The sequence below is a fragment of the Triticum urartu genome, chromosome 5A (assembly GCF_056163025.1).
Source record: "Triticum urartu cultivar PI428250 chromosome 5A, HENAU_Tu73, whole genome shotgun sequence".
NCBI classification, from domain to species: Eukaryota; Viridiplantae; Streptophyta; class Magnoliopsida; order Poales; family Poaceae; genus Triticum; species Triticum urartu.
The window spans coordinates 545,334,734-545,340,733 of record NC_141877.1 but is presented as its reverse complement, the minus strand read 5'-3'; positions in this window follow the sequence as shown (position 1 = coordinate 545,340,733).

Below are 6,000 nucleotides of genomic sequence, written 5' to 3'. Positions count from 1 at the left end.
GACGCTTGTCAGAAGCCTACCAGCGTGAGATAGATCACGCTGTTGGTGGCTCGCCAGCCCCAGCTGGACCCAGCCGCCTTGGCGCGGTCCAGCAGCGCGGCGTGGCCTTCGCCAACCTGTTCGGGGCAAGTCTCCCTATGTACGCCACGCCTGCGGAGAACATTCGAGCCACCCAGGCGGCGGCGGACGAGCTGGACAACTTCGAGGGCGAAGAGCACCGCCTGATGATGGAGCGAGTCTAGCGGCTCCTCGACGCGGCTGCCGCGCAGAACGAGGCCAGCTGCCGCACGGAGGCACCGCAGCGACAAAACAACGACCTTCGCCGAGATCAAGGCGCGACGTCTCGGATGCCGACTGGCGGCGCCCGAGGAAGGAAAGACAAGGATCCGACTGTCAGCCACAGTCGGACTCACATTACAATAGAGCGCGACCAAGACGGCCGCCCGAGAGCAGTAGAACGACGGGACGACTGTCTGCCTCCGGCTCCTCGCAAGGAAAGGCGAGTCTCCCCGCCGCCTGTTGATCATACGACTCTCGGCGACCGCCTTGGCCGCCGAGAGGGAGTCTGGGAAAACGACGCCTGCCACCGGATCGATCGACTTCACCGATCCCTGGCGCTGGAAGAAGAAGACGAGTTGGGTCCACCTTGTTTCGGGCCCCGCATTCGAGACGAGCCCTTTCCCAAAGGGTTCACGCTCCCAAGAGACACGCCCAAGTACACCGGCTCCGTGAAGCCGGAGGACTGGCTGGTTGACTACTCCACGGCTGTCAACATAGCGAACGGCAACAAGCGTGTCGCCGTAAAATACGTTCCGCTCATGCTCCAGGGCACGACCCGGACATGGCTGAACAGCCTGAAGCCCCGCAACATCAACAGCTGGGTCGACTTCATCGAAGCATTCGTCCGCAACTTCACCAGCACGTACATGCATCCTCCCAAGCCTCGTCAGCTTTCCTTGTGCATGCAAGGTCCCAACGAGTCGACTCGCGACTACCTCACACGTTGGGCCGAGCTTCGGCTCTCCTGCGAGGGCGTGCACGAGGTGCAGGCTATCGAGTACTTCACCGCCGGGTGCAGAGAGGCACCCTCCTCAAGCACAAGCTCCTCTACGACGAGCCAGAAACCCTCGACAAGCTGCTGATCATAGCAGACAAGTATGCCACGGCCGACTCCTCCATGAAGGCGGAGATTCAAGTTAGCGCAACTGGCAAAGTGGCCCCTCAGGCTCCAAGAACTCCGGTAGGAGACGCCAGTCGGCGGCAACAGCAGAACGACCACAAGCGCAAGGCCCCGCAGCCGGCTTCCAGCAGCCGGCAGGTCGCGACAGTTGAAGCCCAGCAGCCGGATGGGCAGCCTCCACCCAAGCGACAGAAAGGTGGCAAGCCCAACTGGTTGCCGGCTTTCTCATACGAGTAGACTCTGGATGGTCGTTGCAAGTTCCATAGCGGCGCGAAGCCGTCGAATCACACCACCCGGAAGTGCCACTGGCTCACCAGGATCGCCAAAGGAGATGGCCTCCTACCTCCCCCGCCTGCTGGGCAGCCGCCTCCGCCTCCGCCCCAGCAGCCGGCTGTCAGGCCAGTCTGCGCAGTACAAGACGAGTACCCCGAAGTGCCACATGGCTGATGATCGACGCAGCAGGCAGCTGCAGCGACAAGAGGTGAATGCAGTAGCATCAGAGATGCCAGAGTTCATGCACTGGTCCGAGAAGCCTATCAGCTGGAGCAAGGCAGATCACCTAGAGGTGATGCCGAGTCTGGGATCTTATGCCTTGGTCTTGGATGCCACCTTTGCCACAGATAGACGAGCTCCTCGTTTCTCGTGAGTTCTAATAGACGGAGGCAGCAGCATCAACATCCTGTACAAGGACACCATGGAGAAATTAGGAATCAAGCAGAGACAGCTTCAGAGCAGCCGGACTGTGTTCCACGGCATTGTTCCTGGGCTTTCCTGCTCACCAATCGGCAAGATCCCGATGGACGTCCTCTTTGGAGACAAAGATCACTTCCGCCGAGAGTCAGTTTGGTTTGAGGTGGTGGACCTCGAGAGCCCATACCATGCGCTACTTGGCCGACCCGTCCTGGCCATGTTCATGGCGGTCCCCCACTACGCCTACCTCAAAATGAAGATGCCCAGTTCCAGGGGGATTCTGACCTTAGCCGGCGACTACCGGAAGTCGTCTGCCTGTGCGGCTGAGAGTAGTCGGCTGGCCGAGTCCCTGGTGATCGCGTCCGAGAAGCGGCTCCTTGACCGGGTTGTGGCGATGGCCGGCAAGCAGCTAGAGGTGTCGCCTAACCCAAAGGAGTCGGAGGCTGAGGGTTCGTTCAAGCCGGCCAAGGAGACAAAGAAGATACCCTTGGATCCGGAGCACCCAGAGAGGTATGCTGTCGTAGGCGCAAACCTCGACAGCAAATAGGAAGGTGAGCTCGTCGATTTCCTCTGTGAGAATCAGGACATCTTCGCATGGTCCCCCAAAGACATGCCAGGTGTACCGACGGAATTCGCCGAGCACAAGTTACATGTCCGATCTGATGCAAAGCCGGTCAGGCAGCCCTTGCGCCGCCTATCAGAAGAAAAGAGAAGAGTTGTCGGAGAAGAGATAGCCCGACTCCTGGCAGCCGGCTTCATTATGGAAGTATTCTTTCCAGAGTGGCTAGCCAACCCGGTCCTGGTACTGAAGAAGAACAAGCAGTGGCGAATGTGTATTGACTACACGAGCCTCAACAAGGCCTGCCCCAATGACCTGTTTGCTCTACCAAGAATTGATCAGGTGATAGACTCCACTGCCGGATACGAGCTGTTGAGCTTTTTGGATGCATATTCAGGATATCACCAGATCAAGCTGAACCCGGCTGATAGACTGAAGACCGCCTTCATCACGCCGTTTGGAGCCTTCTGCTACCTCACCATGACGTTCGGCTTGAGGAATGCCGGCGCCACCTGTCAGCGTTGCATGCAGAAGTGCCTCCTCAAGCAACTCGGGAGAAACGCCCATGTCTACGTGGATGATGTGGTGGTGAAGACAGAAAAGCAGGGAACACTACTGGAAGACCTCAAGGAGACCTTTGAGAACCTGCGCCGATTCCAGATCAAGCTCAACCCCAAGAAGTGCGTCTTCGGAGTACCAGCCAGCCAATTCCTTGGCTTCCTGGTCTTTGAACGCGGCATAGAATGCAACCCTATAAAGATCAAGGCCATTGAGAGGATGGAGGTACCCAGCCGACTGCTAGACGTGCAAAAGTTCACCGGCTGCTTGGCGTCCATCAGCCGATTCATCAGTCGGCTGGGCGAGAAAGCTCTGCCCTTATACCAGCTCATGAAGAACACCACTTTTTTCGAGTGGAACCACAAGGAGGACGAAGCTTTTCTCCAGTTGAAGAAGATGCTGACTACTCCACCCGTTCTGGCGGCTCCGACTCCTAAGGAACCTATGCTCCTGTACATCGCCGCCACCAGCTGGGTAGTCAGCACGGTCATTGTAGTGGAACGCAAGGCGGAAGGCAAGGCACTACCTGTCCAGAGACCGGTATATTACCTGAGCGAAGTACTGTCGGCCTCCAAGCAGAACTACCCCCACTACCAGAAGATGTGCTATGGCGTGCACTTTGCCGCCAAGAAATTGAAGCCTTACTTTCAAGAGCATCCAATCACTGTGGTCTGCACGGCCCCACTTGCCGAGATCATCGGAAGCCGAGATGCTTCTAGCCGAGTGGCCAAGTGGGCCATAGAGCTGGCTCCCTACACCATCCACTACCAGCCCCGCACCGCCATCAAGTCACAAGCACTGGCCAACTTTCTCGTCGACTGGGCCGAGACCCAGTACCTACCTCCAGCGCCCGACTCCACCCATTGGCGGATGCATTTCGACGGCTCCAAGATGCGCACCGGCTTGGGAGCCGGCGTTGTCCTCACTTCTCCTAAAGGCGACAAGCTCAAATACGCACTGCAAATCCATTTTTCCGCCTCCAACAACGTCGCCGAGTACGAGGCGCTCATTCACGGGCTCCGGCTTGCCAAAGAACTTGGCATTCGCCGGATCCTGTGTTATGGCGACTCGGACTTAGTGGTCCAGCAGTCGTCTGGCGACTGGGACGCCAAAGATGCAAACATGGCGAGTTACCGTTTCCTCGTGCCGCAACTCAGTGGGTATTTCGAGGGGTGCGAGTTCCTCCATGTGCCAAGAAACGACAACGACCAAGCAGACGCCTTGGCACGAATCGGCTCTACCCGCCAAGCAATACCATCCGGCGTCGCCCTTCAACGCCTCCTCAAGCCGTCTGTCAAGCCTTCACCAGAATCAGACTCCATCTTCATGCCGGCTCCTCCTGAAAAAGTCGGATCCGACTCCAGAGCCCCGACAGATGGTACGGGGATTTTGGCAGATGGCTCCAAAGCCGCCACAGTCGAGGCCGGCCCAGGGACTGCAGAATCCGGCCCGGGGACTGCGGCGGCCGGCCCGAAGACTCCAGAACTCGGCCCAAGAGCCGCGCCAGTCGGCCCGGGGACTTCATTAATCCAGCAAGCGGTTGTTGACTCCAACCCGCCGCTTCCCAGCCCAGCCGCCCTCGTCCAAGTCACAGTTCTGGCAGTCGAAGAAATAGCAGCACCCTCATGGGCCCAGCCCATCCTCAAATTTCTGGTGAGCAAAGAGCTGGCGGCTGATGAGACCTTAGCTCGGCAAGTACAACGCCGAGCGGCAGCCTACACCATAGTCAACAGAGAGCTGGTCAGGCGCAGCATCACTGGTGTCTACCAGCGCTGCGTAGAGCCAGAGCAAGGCCAAGCAATTCTCAAAGACATCCATCAAGGCGAGTGCGGCCACCATGCGGCTTCAAGAGCACTCGTCGCCCAAGCTTTCCGACATGGTTTCTTTTGGCCAACAGCCTTAGAAGAGGCCAAGGAATTGGTCCAAAAATGCAAAGGGTGCCAGAAGTTCCGCTCCATGCCGCATCAACCGGCTTCTGCACTCAAGACCATCCCCATTGCCTGGCCTTTCGCAGTTTGGGGTCTAGACATGGTGGGACCATTCAAGACGGCACAAGGTGGCTTAACTCACTTACTTGTCGCGGTGGACAAGTTCACCAAGTGGATAGAAGCGAAGCCAATCAAGAAACTGAACGGTCTGACTGCCGTCACTTTCATCTCCGACATCACAATTCGGTACGGCATACCACACAGCATCATCACCGACAACGGCATGAATTTTTCCAAAGGCGCCTTGGCCCGTTTCTGTGCGACACTGGGCATCCGACTGGACCTAGAATCCGTCGTCCATCCATAGTCAAACGGCCAGGTGGAGTGAGCAAACGGCCTCATCCTGTCCGGCATCAAGCCCTGACTGATCGAGCCTCTGGAGTGCTCGGCTGGCTGCTGGCTCGACGAGTTGACAGCCGTCCTCTGGAGTTTGCGCACGACTCCAAACAAGTCAACCGGCTTCATGCCTTTCTTCCTTGTCTACGGTGCTGAAGCCGTCATCCCAACGGACATAGAGTTCGATTCCCCGCGAGTCACCATGTACACCGAGGAAGAGCAGAAGAAGCACGACAAGACGGCTCGACCTGCTGGAAGAGGGCCGGCTGTTGGCACTCAGCCGGTCCAACATCTACCAGCAGAGCCTGCGCAGATACTACAACAGGAAGGTCAGGCCGAGATCTTTCCAGGAGGGCGACCTCGTGCTCCGATTAATCCAGCGAATAGCCGGCCAGCACAAGCTATCGGCACCTTGGGAACGCCCCTTCATCATCAGTAAAGTGCTAGGCAACGACTCCTACTACCTAATCGACGCTCAGAAGCCCCGAGCACGCAAGAGGGACGACTCCGACAAAGAGACAGAGCGGCCATGGAATGCAAATCTCCTCCGAAAATTTTACAATTAAACACAGTATGTATCACGCTACCTTTTGTATTAAAAGTACTAAGACTTCGGGCCCCCTGAGAAGAGCTCGGGGACTGCCCTCTTTTATCTATATGATAAGAAATATGCCTTCGTGTATATTACT